Genomic DNA, 22893 nt, shown 5'->3' on the forward strand with positions numbered 1-22893 from the left:
AAGCATTTACCTTACTAACTGGATTAATAAGTAAAAGTATAAGCTAGTTCTCAAAACCACAGAATGCATAACTTTTCAGTCATCACCACTTCTTTCAAAAAAAATGTATTTCTTTTTTTTACTTTTGGAAGCTCGGATTTAACCAGCTATTGTCTAACTAATGCACTATGCATTGATGAAGCCAATTTCTGTCACAAAATCTATGGTATACACATACAACTTAACACGAATATTTTTGGCAATAGTGTATTTTAAAAAACACACTGCTATGCAATTTTTAAACAAGCTGAATTAAAAATAAATCTCAGACAGCTTGTCAGCACCTATAAACATAGACAAATTGACCTCTCCTCCACCCCTCTGCACACATTCTTGCCAAAAGAAAATTGCACACAAAAATGAAACAACTTTCAAACCTATCTGCCAAACCCACGAGGGGAATTCAGATCACTATTTCTATCTATAAATGTCCATTTTAGCCTCTTAGGCAGGAGCTCCAAATATAGAACATTTAATGCCAATGTCAACTTTTAAAATCAACTCCATAATTTAAAAACTCTCTCACTCCACTGCTCAATTATATATTGCAACCAAATCCATTCTGAGCTGAAAACCCGTGCATCATACTTATAGGCTGGGACACGGAGACGTTCCTACTAAAAAGGGAGGAAGGACTATTGCTGGATTAGAATGATGCACCTATAGCAAGCAGCAGATTTTAGTTTCCATACAGTAATTTCATAACAAAAAAAGTGTTGTCTTAAAATACACAGCTTATGCTTGCAGTTCAATCAATCATGAAATGACAAAATATATTGACAAGATTTTCAAGAAATCTCTTTCTGTAGCTGTGCCCTACTGGGTTCCATAACACGGCGACACAGTGTGAACAGCTATAAACTTTACAACCTTTTAGGTTGAATGCTTTCTGCCAAGCACAACAGCAACCACACCAATATATCAGAGAACAGAAAGATTTATCCCTGCTACTTGTCCAGCGCCAGTGTTTCTCTCTGGAACAGTGAATCTCCTCCATTTCTGCCAATTTTTTTTCCATCATGAGGAGTGTGATTAGAATAGTATTATGTGCAATCATGTACCTGACAACTTCAAACGCTCATTCATTGCACTCCGTGCCCCTTAGGGTGAGTTTACAGTTAACCTTCGTAAGAGCATGCTCTTCTCTCATGTGGAAATTACTTTATGCAATGCACAGACTTCACTGACGCGCTGAGAAACAACCTGAGTTAGTGACACCCTTGAGAGAGCAATTCATCGCTCGCCCAAACACCACAGAAAGAGCAATTTACTGGTTTCTTGGACAGTGCTGACACATTTCCTCCTCAGAATAAAACAAGCCAAGGGCCCAGCCTCTTGCTTTCAATCAGGATGTCCTCTAGTTTGCATTAAGGAAACAAAAAGGTCAGGTATGAATGACAAGCCATATTAAATCAGTTCACAGATGAAATTTGTTCTTAGTTACATAATATGTGCAAATGGGGAAACTACCAAGCTGCTGCGAGAGCGTTCAGCTACCTCCGTTTGAAGAAAAATTTGCTAACTTGGAAATTTCCTCCCAGTTATTTCAATTGTGCATATTTTAATGTTTTTTTGTTTGTCTGTTTTTGTGAAAAAAGATATCAGAAAACAGTTCCAAACGTATACTTCCAAAAAGAGCAAATTAAAAAATGAAGTACAACCAGGTCTCTACTGAATCAAGTTTAATTTTAGCAATGCATTACGAGAAAGAAAAGCAACAGGTTTTATACCATTAAATTGCTTGATTTAAAATAATGCAACAGTCATATAGCTACAACGGAATGCTACTCCCACTGGATTTCCATTGCACTTTTGTGAACTTACATGAGCAGATAAACAAAATAGGAAATGTTCTCAGACAAAGTATAGCTTTTCACTAGAGACAACAACTGTGGTTTCCCATAAAACTCAAGATCTTCAATGTACAACGGATTATATAGCATAAAAACACACAGCTGAACTTACCATGTTCTAAGGACATCCACAAATTTATTTTTTATGCAAAAAAAAAAAGAGTTAAGTCATTTATGGACATTTTCATGAGAAGAGAAGCACTTGTGCTAAAGTACAGGGTCTAAATTCTGGCCTCCAACAACCTTACTTACTGCTTGGAATTACCCTAAATTTACCAAGTGTCAATGAAAATGGAATCTGTTCCAAAAAAATTTATTTTGTTTCTGAAGGAGTATAATATACTCCACCTAATATTTCATTTGTAACTGGGGCTGATTTCAGGGTACTCCATTCTGTTATCTTACAAAGATGACTCATAACAGGTTATGCATTAATATTTAGCCTGCTCCTTTTGTGCCTTTATCACTTCCAAAAAGCAAACAGAGGATGCATAAATTGTATTTGAAGAATACAAATCGAAGAAAAACTGATGTACGGGAATGGGATCCTCTGCTATACTAACAATGCTTGCAGTGTTTTTATGTATAAAGAATCTTTCAAATGGATGAAGCAGGACCTGAGAAGTTTATATAGCTACAGGGGGATCCTCATGGCACAGAAGTATTGAGGATCCTGAATTCATCACAACCTTTGCATAACTAGGTAACCTGATATTTTTGCTGCCCCCAGGTTCTTACCGGTCTTGGGGAGCAGCTGCCACCTTGAACAAATCCATATCCGCCCCCATGTTGCCCTACCCCTCAGAAGAGGGCTGAATCTGCAGATATCCAGCTGTCAAAAATGCAAACAAGAGTTACCAACTGTCTAATACATTCAGTGCTTATAACCAGTTGTAAACCAGGTAATTGATGTTACAAGGAAGATTCGTGTCCTCACAAAGGGCAGTCAGTACCTTGAAACCAGCAGGGATAATTATCTAGCAAATAACAATGCACAGAATGGACAAGAAGGAAAAGAGGAACAAAATAGAAAAATAAAGTTTTTTTAAGCATGTAACACCATTCTCTTAAAACCTTCCTTGCTGTGTGAGAGATGACAATGGATTGAACTTTGAGGAACACCCTGGGAATCACATCTCATTTGTCTTTTGTTGCTTTGCATCATACTTGAGAACCAGGAATGTTTTATTTGCAACATCTTCACTTGAGATCATCTGTCTGCATGTACCCCTGCCATGCATTCAGTTCTAGGAGCTGCCAGCACTGTACAGAGACAACATTTTTCAGTGTCTACCTCCTCTTTACAAATAATTTCTCAAAATTCTTGAAAAACATCACACACAACACTCTACACAGACAGATGGCAATTAAGCCAGTTTGTGCAGATCAGGGCAAAAGTAATTAATGATACAAAGTAATCAGGCACCAGGTTCAATATTTTCCCCTAAAAGAAGGAAGGGGAAGCTTTAAAAAGAAAAACACATAAAAAACATTATTCAAATACAAATTATGACTGCCCATTTACCCTAACGTGAATAACTGTTCAAGGAGATACAAATACCATAATACTTAGGCACATTTTCTTCCTTGGCACAGGTGGCTGCTGGAACCTGACCAAATAATGAAATGCTCCAAGTTCTTCTGCCATTCTGATGGTTTAATTATTTCATTTTCCACACCCCCTTAATATACAATAAAAAAAATAATAATCCAGCAACTTTGAGCTAAGACATCTACAAAACAAACTAGAGTTGGCTCATGAGTAAACCACTCCAATTATCCCTGTGAAATAAACTGTTGAATTTCTTGTCATCTCATAGCATAAAATAAACATTTTTCTCTGGAAAAGAACGCATCCCCCCACTTTCAAGAAATGGAGGAAGGCTGTTCTTGGAAACTCTTTTTGTTGATTATACATGGGCAGATCCAACAGAAGCCAAAGAAACTCAAGTATGGTAATCTATTTGCTTCGTACAGAGCAACTTTGTGGATGAGGGCAAACAGTATGAGACAGATGGCAGAAGTATTACATATCAGTACACATACAGCTGATCAGAAGCACTTATCTCATTAGTGACACACCAAACCATTAGACTACGAACCTTGTACCAGATAAATCAATATTTCCAAAACATTTCCAGATCTGAGGTGGGATGAGACTGCTCTGGAAGCTGACTGCTACTTCTGAGTAGGGAAGTACGGAATCCAGACTCAGGGCCATTGCTCAGCAAACTAGCTGCAAGCTTTCTTTAAACCATACAAGTTTCTTCAGATTGCCAAATTCAACCTGAACTTTTACAAAGAAAGGCTTTCCAGTGCTCTTGGCATCAGAGACCATCTTCTGTAATGCTCAGATAGGGTGGTAACGAGTGGGCTATAAAACCTGAGACAGGATTAGATAGACCAGTCTTGCATGACTAACAAAACTTCCTTTGATTCCATGCCAGAAACAATAGAATCCAAGGACCAACACAGTTACAAATATCACAAGAAACAGCATTTCTAGAAGGAAGAGAGACCTTTTACTTCTCATTAAAACTCATGTATACAAAATAAGTATTGCAGCATTACTTCCTTAAAAAGCACCGAAGTCCAGAGACCTCCATTTGCTTCAAAATGGTGCTTTTAAGTTTTATCCCCTGGTCCCCCAGGACTTCCAGACATATTGATAAATGAAAGTGGATTGACTACTCTGGCATCTTGGCATGTAGTCATTTAAAACAGAGACACTTCCTAACTTGTGCAAAATTGAAACATTTGTTTGAGAATAATTAGTGCCTTAGCCCAACAATGTTTGGCAGACTTTTCTAATTAGTTGGAAAAAATGATTGAGGCGGGCAGGCAAGCAAGCAGACTTTGTCAGGCATTCTGTGAAAATAATTTGGACCACACACTTGGCTGCAGAGCCAGATAACGTATGTCATTCTTTGCTATCTTAACAGGTAGGAAAAAAGAAAAAATGGAAAAAACCCAACAAAACAGCAACAACAACAAAACAACAACAAGAAACAGCCATCTGGCATCTGAAACCTGAGTTGAGAGGACTTTTCATTTCTCCTAACGTAGCTCTTCTCTTTTCTCTGTTAGCAACACAATGATCAAGTCATACTGTGTTAGGCCCCTGCAAATTACTTATTTTCTTTTGTATTTCCTATTGTACAGTAAGAACCAGAGCTGAAAATATTCATTGTGAGTCACAGGCTGTGCGGGTCCCAGAACAATATTTGCAGAGTATTCATGCTGGGATAGCCAACTGTGCTTTCCTTCTCCAGGGATATTTTAACGTGCAGAGCATGTTCGAAGCAAACTGGGATCAGGACAATATCAAATCACCACATGTTTTACTAGGCTGTACAGCTTCCAGACATGTTTCCTTCCTGAGACCCTTCCACAAATTAGTCAATTAGCAAATGAAAACTCAAAGTGCCATGTAACTTACCTATTCTAAACAAAATTTCACACAATTAATTTCATAAATATTGCGGTGTAACTACTTGCTACTTCAAGATAAACACACATTAATCCAACTAAATCAGGCACATGGTAGAGTTAGAACTTTTTGACATCCAGGCATATCAAGAACTTCTCACCTCAGCATTTTGCATTATTTCAGTTTAGGGAGCAATCAAGGGAAAGCAAATTTCAAGTTTTAAAACCAGATTGCAAATTAATCTATAAAACAAATCAGCTGGTCAAACTATTAGATGTAAATGGATATATTACAATTTTAAAACGTAGATTTATGATATAATTATATTTGCCAGCAGCATTTGCATATTTCCCATGTCTGCAGACTTTAAGTGGTAGCCATTTGGCCTATTCTGCTTAGATAACCACCTGGAACTCCCTTCCTGGGAAAGTTCCCAAGTCTAGACACTAGAAATCACATATGTTTTCAATTATAAGAAACTATTACTATAAGGCCAACATAAATCTCCTACATCAACAATCAGTTGCCAATTATATCACATTCCACAATAAGCCTTCTACTCTAACTAATTTACGGAATGCTTGGCTTAGAAAATCAATAAAATTAAGAGAAAGGGAGAGGTAAAAATATCAGACCCTGACATTAGAGTGAACATTTGAACCCAAATATTAGTTTGGTGAGTGAAAAAAAAATCTGCAGTGAATTGGATCAACAGAAGTATAAATTATACAAGCTAAAAAGCTTCATTGTGCAATGATGGTTGCGTTATCCACAGTATTCATCACTCACTCCTGCATCATGCATACAAGATTCTATGAAAGATTTAACAAAGATAACAGTGATTAGTGTTTTCTTCTCTTGCTACACTACATATCCACTGTACCAGAGGCCAAAACTGCAGTAAGGCTTTTTGAACAATGCAATAAAACCCAGGGGGATGTTCCATTTTTCATCAATAACTTTTAAATGTTTTTGCCATATGATTACAAACAGCAACCATCTAAAAATGATCTGATTTTTTTTTTTTGTAATAATGGAAAACAAAGATGATTTAAAATGAGATTAGTAGAAAAACAGCCTTTAACAAAATGAAATAGCATATAGGAAGAGACAGATATTTTACACATACATACAGAAAGATCACACTTGAAAGGACAAGAGAAAACACCTGAAAGATACCTAAAACAATAGAACAGTTTTCCATTCCATTTCCCAAGTGGACTGATTGTGTTCATCTACCTTATCTTATCAAGCAATATTAGCTTAACTCTTTTGGGTAGTACTATTGCAATTTATGCACAATAGAGTCCTCTATGGGAAGCCATTAAGTGTATAAGTAGAAATACTGTAATTTGAAGTTTTAAATTGCGAGTTCATTCTGAAAGTGATTGTTTCCCCAATTTACAGATGGGAAGAAATATCCAGCAACATAAAGATTAATATTTTTAGTTCCAACAGCAAATGTTCAGCTTGGTCCTCCGTTCTTCTTTTTAAAATGTATGTTCTCTTCCATTTTAATGCATCTATTTGTGCAAGTGAATGGCTCAAAGTATAACAAGAACAACAAAAAAACACTTAGGAAAACAAAGACACAAATGAATCATGTCAAACAAATTAGAGTTTTTCCCCCAAACAAAGGATGGTTTAAAAAGCCACAGCTCCTCACTGTTACTGTCAGATTAAACTAGGTATAATTGCAAACCATATAATTACCAGCAAGATACTTTCATGGATAGCACATTAATTCATCTTTCTTCTCATTTCTTAATTATTCACTTTATAACACCAACTTATATTACTGTTTACCTTTAAGCAATTCCTGAAAGTAACAGTGTGAGGCAGAGGGACTTTGAGGTGGTTTTAATGACATCTTCAAAGAGTAAAGACTTGGCTCAGGACTGAAAAATGATGGAAATTCATGCTTAGCCTGAAAAAAAAATAGTTTTGGATTTAGATTAATCATTCAAAAGCAAAGAGCACCTGCCTTTTCTGTTCTAAAGAACTTTATATGTCTGGTAGTTTTGCATTCACATGCCTCACTCTGTGAAGAAGTTTTATATTCTTTGAGTTGCTCCAATTAAGTTTTTCAGGTGTGCATTCTAGAGAAAATCCCCTAAACATCTAAACAAAATCCACATTTCTGACAAGTGGTCTAGTACTTCAGAATGACTCTTTTGATATGTATACAGTATTTAATACTGATACAAAAACATCAGTGGCCAAATCCCACTGACTTCCAGTGAAACACATACCACTTATTTTCAAAATTATACAGATATCCAAGCAGCACCTGTACGGTTTTTCAAAAGTATAATGGTTTAGGCCCAGGTTTTCAAAAATTTAAACAGAAGCTCAACGTTTTATCTTGTTAGACCCTTCTGAAAATCCTTGTAAATGCCTGTCTGCATGCCAGAATTTTAATCTTGATGTTTTCTAAATATTGAGTAACTGACTTTACATGCAATAGCCTTTGTACACGTTTATTTTTGAGCATTTAAATGTATAAGACTCCAGTACAGGGGTCTACCCATACTGTATGACTGCTGTATTATCTACATGTATTTTCTTCTTATTATTTTTTTAAATGTATAAGAATTAGGTCATAACACACAAATAAAGCAGAAAAATCTTAAAAGCTTGATTGTTTTGACAGAAAGAACTGTTGAATGTAAACAAACCAATAATCCTAAAATTAAAATTCACAAGTAGAACAGGAACTTCACTCAGTTGGGTCGAATAATCTATGTATTAAAGATCCCTAGAACACCACAGTCTATAATGAAAGGCAGAAGCAACGTGCAATAACTATCATTGCAACATTTTCTAACAAATGAGAACATCCAACTGGCGATGACGACAGGGCACTTTTATTTTTTTTCCAGGATATCATGGAGAGATTTTAATTATAAAGCTGCATTGAAGTCAACAAAAATAAAAATAGAATATACCATATATAAATAATGTAGGCATATTGGCTAGGACCTGATGTCTGTGGTCTGTACTGCAGTCAGTAATCAAATTGGGATCAGATTGTCTGATACACTGCAGAATTACAAGCAACCCCATAATTTAGTCTTTGAGATACTGGTGTGACAAAAATTAGTGTTACAGCTCAGACACAGATCTCAGAATGATGAGAGCTTGTGATCTGAGCACGTTACATCCATACAAATGGCATAAATTCTCATTTGTGGATGCAAGAAAGAAAAAAATCTGGAAATAAGAGATTATGGCAGCCTGGTCACAACCTGTAGTGTGCTACTGGAGGGACAGGCTGCTCCTGATTACACGTAAAAATCATGTGAAGAAGACTGTAAAATGTAGGATATTTTTCTTTTCTTGGAGTAGGTAGCATCCCCATTACAGCTCTTATTGAACAATTTTATTTCTTGTTTTGATCTCAGGAGTAAAGCCAATAATCTTATTGAAACACCAAGAGACAAAAAACTGACAAAACAAAGAATGGCAAACATTTTTACCTTCATGGCCTTCAGAGCAGCAAGGGCAAACAGTAACCTCAGCAGCCTCTCAAATGCTTTTTAAACTAACAGTAAGTAATGGACAGCAAAAGCAGGGCATGGAAATATAGCAGCACAGGAAAATTCTCATATTCCCACTGTTTCATGGTCATTGAAATGGCATAGCAGTGCCACAAAAAGCTTTTCCAGATGGTTTTGAGTGACAACACTAATCCTTTATCCTCTGCTTCAGGCCAAAGCTGAGAAACTGCAGGAGGTACTTCAAACCTCTCAGGAGTTCAGGGGGATGTAGGGCCACACAAAGTTGAAAGATCATGCAGGAGTAGGACTCTTTGGCCAGCTGTTTTCTTTAAGCTTTCCATAAATATACAGCACCTGCAAGCTGCTGGCAACCACCTCAAGTTTGGGATCACAGGGCCACTCAGCCTATCCTGCTATCCTCCCCCGTGTTCACTATATCTCACCTATCTTATGTCACCCAAGGACTTGAACTATCCCAAGCTTCCCACATCATTCATCTCTTTCTCCAGCGTTCATCCAGCAGGAGTTGTGATGATCCCAAAATAAAAGTCATCTCCATGCCTTGTGGAAATACACACTAGGAAAGACACTATGGGTTCGTGCAGCTTGTCAGATGAGGAGGCAAAGGTGTTTGGGAGGGAAGAAAAAAAGGAAAGGATGTCATGGAAGAACAGCACTCATCTTGAAAACAAGATTTGTCCTCTCATTTAGGAGGTTACTTTGCTTACTGCATCTCTAGAAACTAAAGCACATAACTATAGCAAAGGAACAGGTAGAAAAAAGTTGGGTAAATTCAGTGGACCATTCCTCCTCCCTTTAGCAGTCAGTTATCAGTTAACAGCAGCTCCAAACAACTGAAAGCAAGGTTTGAATGTTATTCCCCAGAACCAATTATTATATTCAAGACAAAACAATGTACTTTGTTAGTTAGGTTGTGTGACCTCAAATGCGGTACCAAAAACCAGCACAAAACCCCAAACCTGACAGTCATGTTTTAAAACTTGGGTCTCCTTTACTCACTCAGCAGCAGCATGAAATAGCAGTAATTTCATCCAACACGCTGATCACCACCCACCATAACTTAGAACAGAATTTTTCACTGAGCTTTTCAGTAAGGAACAAAAGCATCAGTTTATTGCAATACTCAGAGCAAAAAGTGATTCTCCCTGTATACAACCTTAAAGCATAACTTAACAACCTACAGCAGAGCATTGTTTGCTTGATAACAAAATTAGGCAGTGAAATAAGGAGAAATTGGGAAGCCATTTGAGATGCTAAAATCTAGAGGCAAGATAAGGAGGTGGCCACACAGATTTGATAAAGGATAATGCAAACCTACAAGAAAAATGCAGAGAATATACATTGTGGATTTTTTTTCCCCACAGATTTGGACTTCTGTTCCCATTGTATTTCTACACCATGCCTTAAAAAGGAGGCATTGATACTATTTCTATGTCTAACTCATGTTGTGAGACTGGGGAAGAGGGCTATTTTGCTTTTCTGAGCCCAAAGAAATGCAATATTTAGTAACAGCATGTGACAATTGCCTTGGCAATGTTTCCAGAAACTGCATGCATGCCCATACCCCACCCACTGTGGTGTACAATACACACATCTCTCCAGCCCAAGAGGGGAAATAAGACTTCAGACAGAAAACTGTAAGGATTGATCCTGCGTATGCTGGAGGCAGTGACGATTTCACCACTGAATTAAATACTAAAACCACTAAATAGTTTACCTGCAAGAAAGAGCATGGGAACTGTTTAAAAAAGGGGTCGTGGTGGTGAGATAAAACAAAAACAATAATTAAAAAAAAAAACACCTGATGCAGTGGTAGCCATAATACAATCAGGGATAATTTGTGACCTAAACAAGAAACAAAGGCAAGAGCATAAATTTTCAAAGAGCTGCACAACATATTAAATGTGTACCTTAAAGTTAATGGGATTTGTGTCTCTACTTTGGTCTGAATGCACAAAATGTCCTATCTGTACAGATTTCTGCAAGTACATTTTTCAAATCTTCAACAAGGGAAGAAGAGGAGTACTGATTATGTGGCCTGGGGTGAAATGAGCCATTCATCAACAAATACAGCAGCAGGCAAAGCGAGAAAGGTAGCCAGAACAGGACATAACTAACAGGTAAAAAGATAGAAAGGCAGAAAAGGTGCCGGTAAGTACTAGAGTTAATCTGAGACAATACAAGTGATAAATAGGTGGAGGCACAGACTGTAAAAATGGAAAATTTCATTCAACAGTGACACACTAACACACATTTCCAGGATGGCTCGGGGATCAGATGAGGCTCAATGAACAGCTGCATGAGTATATTACCGACAACACACACAGGATTCACAGACATGATAAATTAATATTATGCCCCAATATCAACAGGGATGTACAGCCAACCAATTCCCAAAATTGGACTATATCTTCCAGGAGAAGAAACAGAAATGCTGTGGAAACTCTGATTTATATTTTCGCAGATGTTGTTTTAGCTTAAGATATGATACATTCTTAATTCTCAACAAGAATAAAATTACTTTCTAAACTTGTCAGAAATTAGGCTGAGGCAACAACCAGACATTTACATTCCTGGTTAGACATGGACTCGCTTGGCATGAGAGTGGCAGTGAAGCATGGAGAAGATTCTCTTTCCTAGAGCTAAAGCCCAGCTGAAGACAGACACATCACACTTGTTCACGCTCATTTCAAAGATGACGAAAAATTTGCTTTGATTAAGCAAGTTAAAAAAAATACACAAAAAAAAAACCCTAACCCTTTGGATAAAAGTAAAATTGTAATGAAAAACATAGAGTCAAGTCCAACTCCCCCAGTTTTCCATGACTCACAAGCAAACCTCAACACATAAACTACCGAAGCTCCCACCTCTGAGGCACTCCTGTAACTCTTGTACAATGTTCAGCAGCTCAGCAGAACAGTTTATGGATGGAAATGAGAAATGCCCCATCCAACAGAAAGGACTGGGAGCTGAGGACAGACAGCCACCCCTTGGCACTGAAGGGATGAGAGACAGGGTCTTTGAATCACACCGAGCTGGTGAAATTAGCATCCAGATACCACAGTCACACAGACTTGGATTCAGCACTGATTTCAGGAAGGTTTCTGTAGCTTTCTGAGTAGCTAAGGCACATCTATGATTTTCTATGTAAAATAAAGTTGCAGACAAACCCTTTTAACTGGCATGGCTGGAGGCTGGCAGTGGGTGATCAGGCTACATGCTTAGAGAAGGGGAAAGGGGAAAACTAAGGCAACGACAAACAGCCCAGAGCAAACCACACCCACATACTAACAGTGAGAAAAGCTGAACTCCAGGGATGAATCATTTTCAGCCTACCTTTAAGGAGTTGCAGCACAGCTGGAAGAAAAGTAGCTCTCTGAATGAGAGAGAAATAGCAAAGTGGGTGCCACTCGGGCAAAATGAAGCTAGGGAGCTATAAACTAATACATCTGACCTTTGTTGACAAGGTAAGGTCAGAGTTTAATAAAAGATGAGATCACAAACCTTCTGGGGAAATGGCCTGATAAAGTTAGCTTCAAATGATTTAGGAAAGCAAATGTCCTCACAAACATAATGAGATTTTTTTTCTTTTGATTGAGCCAATCATATGAACACGTAGAAATAGAGCCATGAGCCTAATGCACTGTTTCAAAAGGTATGTGAACTTCCCGTAAAGGTAATAACACTTGGAATACAAGACGGATGCCATCTTTGATTGGACTTGGTGGAACGAAAGAAAGCTGTTTCCAACTACTAAATGTACCAGACAGTTCAAAGGAAAATTAAATGCATGTTCAGTAAGAAAGCACTAAAGGACCACATCAGAGAGCAAAATTCTCCTGTTACTGAGAAAGTCTGACATTTGTCCCCATACCCAAATAGAGCCACTCCCTGCCAGACACCAGCCCATCCAGGCACCAGCTGGAGCAGTTGCCCGCTTTCAGACAGCTAAGGCTGAACTCGGGCAGCTAACATAAAAGCTCCCCCCAAAATCCTCTAAACCCTGAGCCTCTAAACCTCAACATTGGCAGACAGACTGGCAGACTAAATTGGGTGGACCCACAAATGGCATAAGTGAAAGGACCCCACTCAAACATACTTGGTCAGGATAAGACTCAGATGTGAATTTACGCAGTTCTGAGACAGGAGCGCGAATATCTGTTAAACACAAAAGGCTCCCCTTGTTGATGGGAGGCAGCTCCTTCAAACTGTTCCAGTAGTGCAAAACAGTCTTCAGATGAGCTCCTAGTCTGCTGGGAGAATCCCCTAAGGGTGGAGAACCCCTCACATGTCATGGTATAGATCAGCAATCTGCTAGTCCTTGGTGGGCTGTTGGTACAGGAGAGTATGGCAAGAGTCAGCACTTAGTATTCGAACACTCCAACATCTAGAAATACAGTAGAGTATTTTTTAATCATCTCTGATTTTTATATTACAGTGAGGTTTGGCCTGTATTTAGACAAGTATAAAGTGGCTTATAACCATTTTTTTCCATCTATACTGATGTATATATATATGTATATATGATGTATATATACATATCTATGCTCTGGAGAAAGAATAGACATTGAAGTAGTACAGTGCAGTACAGTGAGACAGGCAGGGCGCACCTATTGGAGGAATTTGGGAACATTTTGAGGCTCAGAAAGGGTCCTGCATGAATTCTGAAAATCTGGACGTCTGTATATCCTAACAGCACTGAGGTCTCAGCCACTGGGATTTTCACAAGGCAGCTGCAAAATCGTCTCTGGCTGCCCTCCACCTACTAAGACACAGAGGACCGTGTCTGGCAGGACAGAAGATGCAATGTGGCTTCACAAAAATGTGCTGTAATCATGAGAAATCACAAGGTAACAATAGCAGGGAAGCAGGGAGAGACATTCAGAACAACAGTAAGTTCTAGGACCATATGAAGCAAGACATTCATCAGCATAAGGAATGGGCTTTGGAGTTAGTACATACAGAACCCAAAGTGGTCAGATTATAGCAGGAAGAGTCATTTCAGCTGCTGTAATGAACCGAGTAAGAGCTCTCAGGTTAAGTTCATAGAGAATGGGTGAACAACTTTTGATACCAACCATTACATACATCTCTCTACATACATCAAGTTTCTCTTCTCACACGTTCTCATTTTAGAGATGCAAGCCAATAAAAATTGTGGCAAACTCTTTCATAATCTATTTTTTCATTTTAAACACACCCGGACGGTCAGAAAAGTTAAAATTAAAGATGAATATAAAATCAGCCATTCTTACTTTCAATTTTACCTGCCAAATCTGTGTCTAAAGCTGGTGTGTCCACCAATATCTGTTTAATCTTTGGCACTAAAAATGCTTCTACAGTTTTAATTACTAACGTTTGCAAAAATCAGTGACAGGGAACCAGACACTTTAATTTACCCATGAATACAAGTAATGGGTAACAACATGAAGCAATTTATTTCAAGCTTAATCCTAGTAGAAACATTTATATGTAAAAGAACAAAACCCATAAATATTAAATTACTGATATTTACCAAAGAGGCAATACAATTTAAAAATGGTTAAAAAATAGACTGAGAAAGATCTTGACTACCATGAGGAATTCAAAACATTTTTTCAAAGACACACAAATTAAATTATAACTTGCAATAAAAAAAAAATTGCTGAACAACTGCATTAGTACAAAAATGAGATAAATCATCTTGTCAGCCATGTTTTAAAACTAAAGCATGAAGATGGCCTCACCTTCAGAAAAGGAGCACTAGAAAATTGCTGCCCATGTGGTATGGTTTGCCCTAGCAAAGACGTGGCTCTCAGCTGTGGCACAACTTCCCCAGGAACTGTGAAGGCTGAACTTCCATGAGACAGGTGCCATGGGACAGGAAAGCCCCATGCCTTTCAGTGCCACCCTGTGAAATAACATTTTTTGCGAATGGAAGCAATGGTAATTTGCCACATGGATCAGCAGTTAAATCAAATGCAGCTGATGCTCCCCGGTCGTACTTTGTTTAAAAACCATTAACATTGGCCAACAAGAGTAGGTTTGCATTCTTCGCTCTGATAATTTCACACTTCCATACCTGTTCTTCTCTTCCCTTACCATTGTTAATTACATCCTTGAGCACTTCCTTGCCAGGATAACGTTTTTGTCTTATTGCTCATCTTCTCTCAGCCGTGGAATGTTGCACTAAATTCCTAGCACTTGGCTTGTGCTATTATGGCCTGTCTCGGGGCCTCTCTGCATTGTCAACAGTTTCCTGCTGCCTCTTGGCCTGAGCAGCTTTCCTTGCAAGCAATGGGAGGAAAAAACAGAGCAATGTGGTGAAGAGAAACAGTACCATTTGCAACAGAAGCAGCACAAGATGAACCGATTCCTTTTGTTCTGGGGGAAATTTCTCCTACTACAGAAGCAAACCAATTTCTGCTTAAATGAGCCTTGGCAAATTCATAACGTGAGATATGTTCTAGAAACATAGACCACCTAAAAGGGAAGTGTTTAAGTCACCAGGGCACATTGATTTCTTGTTAGAGCCTCAGCACCGTAGATTTAATGGAACTTTAGTAACCCACATTTCCTCAAAAAATGATAGTAAAAAACAATTCTTTTATGAAGAAATTGGAGCTGGTCAGCCTCTGCAACACATGATATGGCTGAAGTACTTAATGCTTTTTGGTTGGTTTTTGCCAAGAGAATGTAATGCAAGCATTTCTAATGCACTCTATTTCTAAGAGACCACCTATTTAAATGAAAATACAAAATAAAATAAAGCAGAAAAGTAATTTACTATGCCATTTTAAAATGGTTCTCATCCTTGCTTTTGCCACAACAGTTGAGATGGGTTTTTCAATTGTCTAGGGGGGCTTTTTTTTTTTTTTTTTAAAGTGGAGTGTGGTGTGCGTGTCAGGTTTTGAGGGGTTTGTTTGTACAAGCAAGCTTTGCCTTACACACTGATCTGGATAGTTCTTGTGCCAGAAAGGTATGGCACAAGATAGCACTAACTATTAAGCACATGGTACTACGGCAGTCTAATCACGTTGTAGGAGGCAGACAAGAAATGTCATAACAATCCTTGGAGTCAGTTTATCAAAGTACCATTTCATCTGCCTTACATTAAACATCAGCTACTGAACAGAAGTTCATGCTAATTTCAACTTAATTGGAATCTCAATGCAAATGCCTGCTCCTCTACTTTGCTACAGGCCTTCTAGCTGCAAAATGAAAGCTGCTGGTAAGTATGTTTGGTTAAACAAATACACCACAGGAGAAGAACAAATACAAATGGGTCCCACTCTGCCCATACCTCTACATGGGTTACTCCCAGCTGAAGATAACAAGACCTATAATTACCTGGCAGATGATGAAATTTGGCTCAATATCCCTTACTCCAGGTTTTCACATACAACTGGATAGACAGTTTCTGGGTAACTAGAGTCAGAATTAAAGCAGACTGGAACATCTTCATCTGACACAGTCACACTCATTTTCGTTGTTTTTTTCCTGATTGAGAGTGGAGCTGGTGCAGTATGTCAAGGTCAGTTCACACACCTGGAATTCAAAGGAAAGTACTATAAATACTGTGGTGGTAATCAACGATTCATAATTCATTCAAGTAAACATGAGTTTAGAAATAAAAATCTACTTAATAACTCAATCTAATTACAAAATGAATTAAGTGGATATGCTATGTTTAGAATTTCCCTAGGTTTGATTAATATTTTTAGATGCCATGTGAACTCTCACCCATTAAAGCTGAAAATATCAGACAACATGAGAATAACAGGTTGGAAGTGGCTGAAAAATGATAGTCAAATATTAATTTAGTACCATCTCTTGTGTCACGGAATAGCATAAAATTCAATTTTCCCTCTATGTAAATATGCCTATAGGAAGAGAGAGTAAAACTGCATCACCAAACAACACGATCTGGATATATTGCACAAGTCAGAGCAGGCAATGAAATCAGACCTACATTGATTACAAACACCAACACCAGTAATGGACAGGAACTGTCCCTATAGGGATTCATCTCGGAAAACTTCATATCAATCTGAAAGCTTGTTTAAGGCAAAGGAGCTGAGAATAACTTGTGAAGACTGGGAGCTTTCCAGCAGACACTGAACTGCACATCAGCAATAGAGCTGACCTCCTGCCACCACCACAACTCACTCAAGCCTCCTGGAAGAGAACTTGAACAAGCCCAAGGAATTTCCAGGTGCACCTTCATAAGCCTCTGTGATCAGGCCTTTGGGCCACTGGTGGCAGTGATTTGTGGTTTTAATGCCTGAGAGTTACTGCGAATTGCTGCGTTTGTGCCTTTGTGAAAAGTGCTCTGTTATGATCAACTCTGAATCAGTGAAAATCCTGGAGTTGCACTGGGTGCTGTCTGAAAGAGGGGGGAATACAAAGATAATGCACTGTAAATTGGACTTCATTTCATTAACTCTGATCCAGTAGTTAATACCTTACAATATGGTCATACACACTAGCCACCGCTTCCTCATATACTTGCCAAAGAAACTAAGTATTAATAACAGGCTAGTTCACTGTTGCCTCTAGTTTAAACCATTGCTGAGAGGCAGAAGGAAGCTTTTTTTTTTTCTTTTCATGAATTATAAAGTCTGCAAATTATTAGAGTGCAAATTAACAAGTTTCTACTGTGTTTAGTTTATGTACATTTAAATTCCACTTTATTGGCTCTTAATTAAATACATATTAGGAACGTCAGTTTGAAGCACTACGACACTCTCCTAATGCCTTCATTATTTTCTCTTCACAGTCCTTTTCTGATTTCCCATTTCAAATTGTTGCCTTTGTAACCATTTTAAAACTAGTTTTTACTATTCCTACTTAATATTAGTAAACGACCTTTCATATTGCAAGCACTCTAAGATATCAATTTATCTTAACAGAGCCTCTTTTTTTTCTAAGAATAGTTTTTAAGTATGTGAGACCTGAGGTGAAAGGCATATAGGAGCTTGCTACAACCCATAAAAGTAACTTAAATCAGAAGCAGAAAAGAGCTCAGATGGGAAAGGAATTGATGGATTTTTGTTGTTGTTGTTTTGGAGAAGGAAATGAGTTTTTCAGCTATAAAAATAATTTTCAAATCAGTCATAACCTATGGATGTAATTTGGTTCAAATTCAACAGATATCCTTGGCTAAAGGAAACAATGAAGGAAAGGGCACAAAAACACCATAATCATTATTTATAAAGCATGGGTATTCTTTCAGGCCAGATTTACAAATCGGTTGGTCTGTCTCGTATAGAAGAAGGCCTTCTTTGCCCCAGGCACTCCAAGAGCATCTCCAAGCAGGGCTATACTGCATGCTAGGACAGTGCTTGGCATGACAATACTGAACTTATTCACTGGCCCAGAGACAGTGAGGTGTGTAGAAACTCCTAAAACCATTTAAACAGCATGGTTTTGTCTGCTCTAAAAGGGGGCGATAACGTCCAGACATGGGACAGGGACAAGCAGCTGGAAGCAGGAACCTTTTCAACCAGTACAGCTGCAGCCAAAGGAGGATGCTCAAGGATGTTCACCTACAGTTTAGGTACGATGGCGGAGATTAGCAGCTGGGGGAGCACCCTCAGAGATGCATACTCTGTTTGCAGCCCTTGTCCCAGCGAATGTATATTTTATTTTCTGAAATAGCAACTGCTAAGTTTGACAAGTCTATACATCATAGTTATTTTCTATATTATTTATTTTTCATTTCACAGAATTATTTTTGAAGCTGGAGACGATAACTTATTTCAAGAATTAAAGCATTCTTCTATTCCTAAATTATCTAGAAACAGACTTTTTTTTAATAAACTCATGGATTATTCATGTATAAAAATACCACAAATATATTACTGCCTACAGTCTGTTTACTACTTGCTGCTCTTAGAGCTTCAGCTATTTATATCATATACAGTCATAAATCACATGGCATTGTTTCTCAATCCAGGGCTGGATGAATGAAAGTGTTATAAAGGAGGAGCAAAATGAGAGACTTTACAATGAAGATGAAGCATTTTCAGAACACACCTTTCAGAGAAAGTATACACTTACAGTCTCATATATGAAAATATAACTCAAGAGAAAGACTAAGGTAGATCAAGAAATCCTCAATCATTCAGATAGAATAATATTTAAATTTTTGAAGTGTTCATTCTGTTTTAACTAGTTTGCTTCTTCCTAGCAGGAAATACATATGTTGAAGCAAGCATAGTAAAACCCAGGTCCCTAGAGCTCAAATTGAAACCTTTTATGAACAAAAAAAATAAAATGGAGACAGAAATGGGAAAACTGCAGTCTGGTCTTGGTTTGCAGAAGCTTCTGTTCAATTCATTTACTGAACAGTGAATCTTCTGCACTGCAGCATTAATGAGAACAGATACAAAAAGCTTTCAAACTTAAACAAAGAAATGGCTGCTACTTTAGGGTATTTTCAGGCATTTTCCACAGATTAACGTAGGAGGCAGATGCTAGAATACCAGCACACAATACTTTAATTTAGTTCAGCATCTCTGCAGGCAGTGGCTTCTCTATTACGGCTAGTTCCCAGAACACAACAGAATGTTATTGCAGGGCACTTTTAGATTAAAATCCCCAAATAAGCTGTTAGACTTTACACACATCAATCTTTTGCAAGTACAATAAGGCAGATTTAATTGGTTTTACTTTCATTTTATAACAAATGTTATTATCTATTATATAAGAAAGCTATTTTAAAAAGAACCATGAAAAGGATTAGAAAGCAATTCTATAAACGATAAAATAGGGGCAGGGAGTTATTATGGACGAATGTGAGCAAGTACATTGCCAAGGTTGTTTACTCAATGCCGAATAATCATCTTTGGAAGTCGAAATAATAAACTTAGTTTCGCATTAAGGTTAGCAAGAAATTGAGGAGTTATTGAAGAGGTAGAAGAAATTGGAAAAAAAAACATAAAATGAATCCACATAACAAATATTAACATGTTGATGATGATGAATATTTTATCTAAGCTAGTGAGGATGAATAGCACCTGGCCAATAATTTGGCCTGAACCGCGAAGCTCCAAAAGGAAACCACCTTGATGGAAACCAAGGTTTCCATCAACACGTGGCAGTAGCCTGAACCCCAGTCAAGCCCCCCCCCCCCCCCCAAAAAAAAAGTACAAGTTGGTTTTCTGTTGGTTTCCTGTGAAGATCAGCTTCAGATATTGTGAATTTCTACAGCTAAAAAAGATCCTCGACAAGGTGGGTGAGTGAACACACAGCACATATTCTTTTTTTATTTACAGCTGTGTAATTACTCAAGAGCATTTTAAACAGATTTATCCTATTTTCTGCTAGTGCCCAGTGCTAATATTTTATCGATACCCACACATCTACATACACACCTACTTCAGTTCAAATCCATGAGCACTTCAGCTAAGGAAGAAGCTGGAAGGTGAAGCTAAGGTCACCTCTAAGTGACCTGTCTTCCTTCCAAGGAGAAGCAAGCAGCATACAGGTGATGCAGACGTGCAGTCCAGCATGTTGCATTTTTGTCAGAAGTGTTTTACTGTATTGATGGGCTTTATTGTCTATTACAACTTCACAGAACATTTAAGTGGAAAAATTTGAATAAAAAAAAAATCTTTTAAAATCAAAATCATATACGAAGAATATGCATTTCAACATCGTACTACCAAAAGGTTCTGAAGCTCTCCAGCAGGGCTGCTAGTCAGGTCCAGAAAGAGCACACAAATGACAGGACCTGAAAATTTGAGCTTTTCTTCAGTAAAAACATTTCCATAAAATTCTGTTTCACCTCATTGTAGGCTTCAAGCCCAATGTGGAACAAATTAACATAGCTCTGTAACTTATTGGACAGATGACCTTCCAATGACCTTCTGGAGTATTATAGTTTCAAGACTGAATTTTTCTGCACTCACCAATCCATAAAAATAAAAGTCAGAATGCTTCATTTACTGGTGTGCATTTTTTATCTGAAATTCCGACAATATTTTTATATTTTTCACCTTTATGAGGGCTAACATAACTCTTGCTCTCTGACTTCTGTGTCTCTGCTATGTTCCTCTCCCCAGCCAAACGGTTGCCTCCTCCTCCTCCTCCCCTTGCAGAGCTTACAAAGATATCTGTGCACACTCTTCCTCCCTCTTTGGCAGTTCTTCTGGCTCCAATTTCCATAGCAGGAAACTCACCTCGCTAATAAATCAAAGAGCTCTGGAAGAGGTGACTCACCACCTTCCTGTAAGTGGTCAAAATAAAAATGGACTACGGTCATTGCTGTGGTCTCCACTGCTCTCTTCTTTAAGCTCCAGTTTCCCCCCCACACCCCATACCACAGGGTTTCTCATCTCCCTGAGTTATTTTCAGCTTTTAGTGCAACATACTCCATCTTTTCTGGTTGCCTTTGTCATTTAATTTGTTCCTGCTCTCCCCCTACATGCTACACTCACTGGTCTTCTGTGTCATTAGAGTCTCTGCCTTCATGGCTGACTGACTAGTCGTCACAATATCTCGGAGTATAACCTGGCATGTCCCTTTTTATTCAGATGAACAGATTTGGATGTTGTATGCAATAGAAAACAAAAACTCCCAACATACTGCAGATTTTCTTCCAGCCTTATGGCAGGAATGCATATGCTTCGGATGCAAACCTATCACCCACAAAGTGCATTTTGATCACGTGCAAGCTATGAACCATAGAGTCAGTCCTATTGCACTTGTACATATATATGCATGCCTGTTATGATCAAATTGCTTTGCTCTCTGGTCAGGTTATAGGCATAGGGTTGTAGCATCTGGCCCTCAAGGGCTTCCAGAAAAGGTTATATTTCTGTAGGCAGGAGGGCAGGCACCACTGCTTACAGAAACAACAAAACAGCTTTGCAAGTGAAGCTATGTTTATGAAAAAATAGTTTCCAGATTTAAAATAGAAAGCAATTCTTTCTTTTACACAACCAACTAGCAGATTTAACAAACCATCATGCTTCTGTATTGACAATGCAGACTCCTGAGCTGCTTCACTGACTACTTAATGGTTCCACATTCTCTGGGTAAAGCTCAGCTACTACAATACCATCTGCTAGTACAGAGATACCAAGCAAATTCCCCTGGAAATGAGCAGAGCTGCCTCCACCAAGCTCTGCACCGGTGGATTCCCATGTAGAGTGCTGTCTAAGTTTGTACCGAGCTGTATACAGGATCATTAATGAACTTTTACATGGTCAAGCTCAGAAAAGGAAACCTATTAGTTTATTTCCAGAGTCTGTATTAAAGCACAACCAAGCAAAACTCCAGCGTATAAAAGAGAAGTTTATGATAACACAGCAGAGATTTTCTGCTTGCTTGTTTTTACTGAACTGAGATCAGTATTTTGAAGTCGAAAGATTGCTTTTCAGTGAACAAAAGCCAAGCTGGGCAGAAGAGATGTTCTTAATAATAGAAGTTACGGGCCAAATCCTTAATTCTTCTTGGCTCTAGTCTCCAGGAAAGTGAAACATATCCAGTCAGCCAAGGCTTCAGCCCCACCTTACTCAATTTAGCCAGGACATTGCTACCCCTTAGCTGTCTTGGTTTCCAAACAGAAAGCATGACTGCGTTGCGCATAGCAGTCCCGTGGGACAAACTCGTTTCCAGAGACCTTTGCGGAGGACAACACGCAGCTTCAGCAGCCTGGAACAGCACTAGCTCCTGTGGCACCAACTTGTGGCCCCAAAGGGACAACGACCAGCAACACGAAGGTGCCAACTGCCCACACAACCTGGGATTGATCTCCAGGCCTCCATCCTGACAGTGCTGCTCCACTTGGGTTCTCTTTGCTTTGGGGAATTAGCCAGTCCTCTTACCACTTATTTGATTTGGAGTTTTAGCATTCGTCTGCATCTTTCCAGATTTGCAGGGTCTATATTATTTATCTTTTCCATTTGATTAACCAGCTGAAAAATCAATAGCAGTGCATTTTATCATAATTTCAGAGGAGCCCTCCGTTGTGTTGTGTTGCTATTTTAGGAACTAGAGCAAAGTTTGTGAATCTATACAAGCAGCTTGGCAACCTGCTTTTTCTTCTTTTGCCCTCTCTATT

At 38.4% G+C, this 22893-nt stretch overlaps 1 protein-coding gene across 1 annotated transcript in view; it reads right to left on the minus strand.

The window, feature by feature from the left end:
* TMC3 (transmembrane channel like 3) overlaps positions 1–22893 on the minus strand; it is a 283611-nt gene that overhangs the window by 98457 nt on the left and 162261 nt on the right. Inside the window, exons 3-5 of the mRNA XM_067003575.1 lie at positions 16173–16370; positions 14925–15109; positions 7129–7249 (exon numbers count right to left, since the gene is read on the minus strand). The gene's annotated coding sequence lies outside the window, so the exon portion shown is untranslated. The remainder of the gene's footprint in view (positions 1–7128; positions 7250–14924; positions 15110–16172; positions 16371–22893) is intronic.

This window comes from Anser cygnoides, chromosome 11 (genome assembly GCF_040182565.1).
Source record: "Anser cygnoides isolate HZ-2024a breed goose chromosome 11, Taihu_goose_T2T_genome, whole genome shotgun sequence".
Classification (NCBI taxonomy): Eukaryota; Metazoa; Chordata; class Aves; order Anseriformes; family Anatidae; genus Anser; species Anser cygnoides.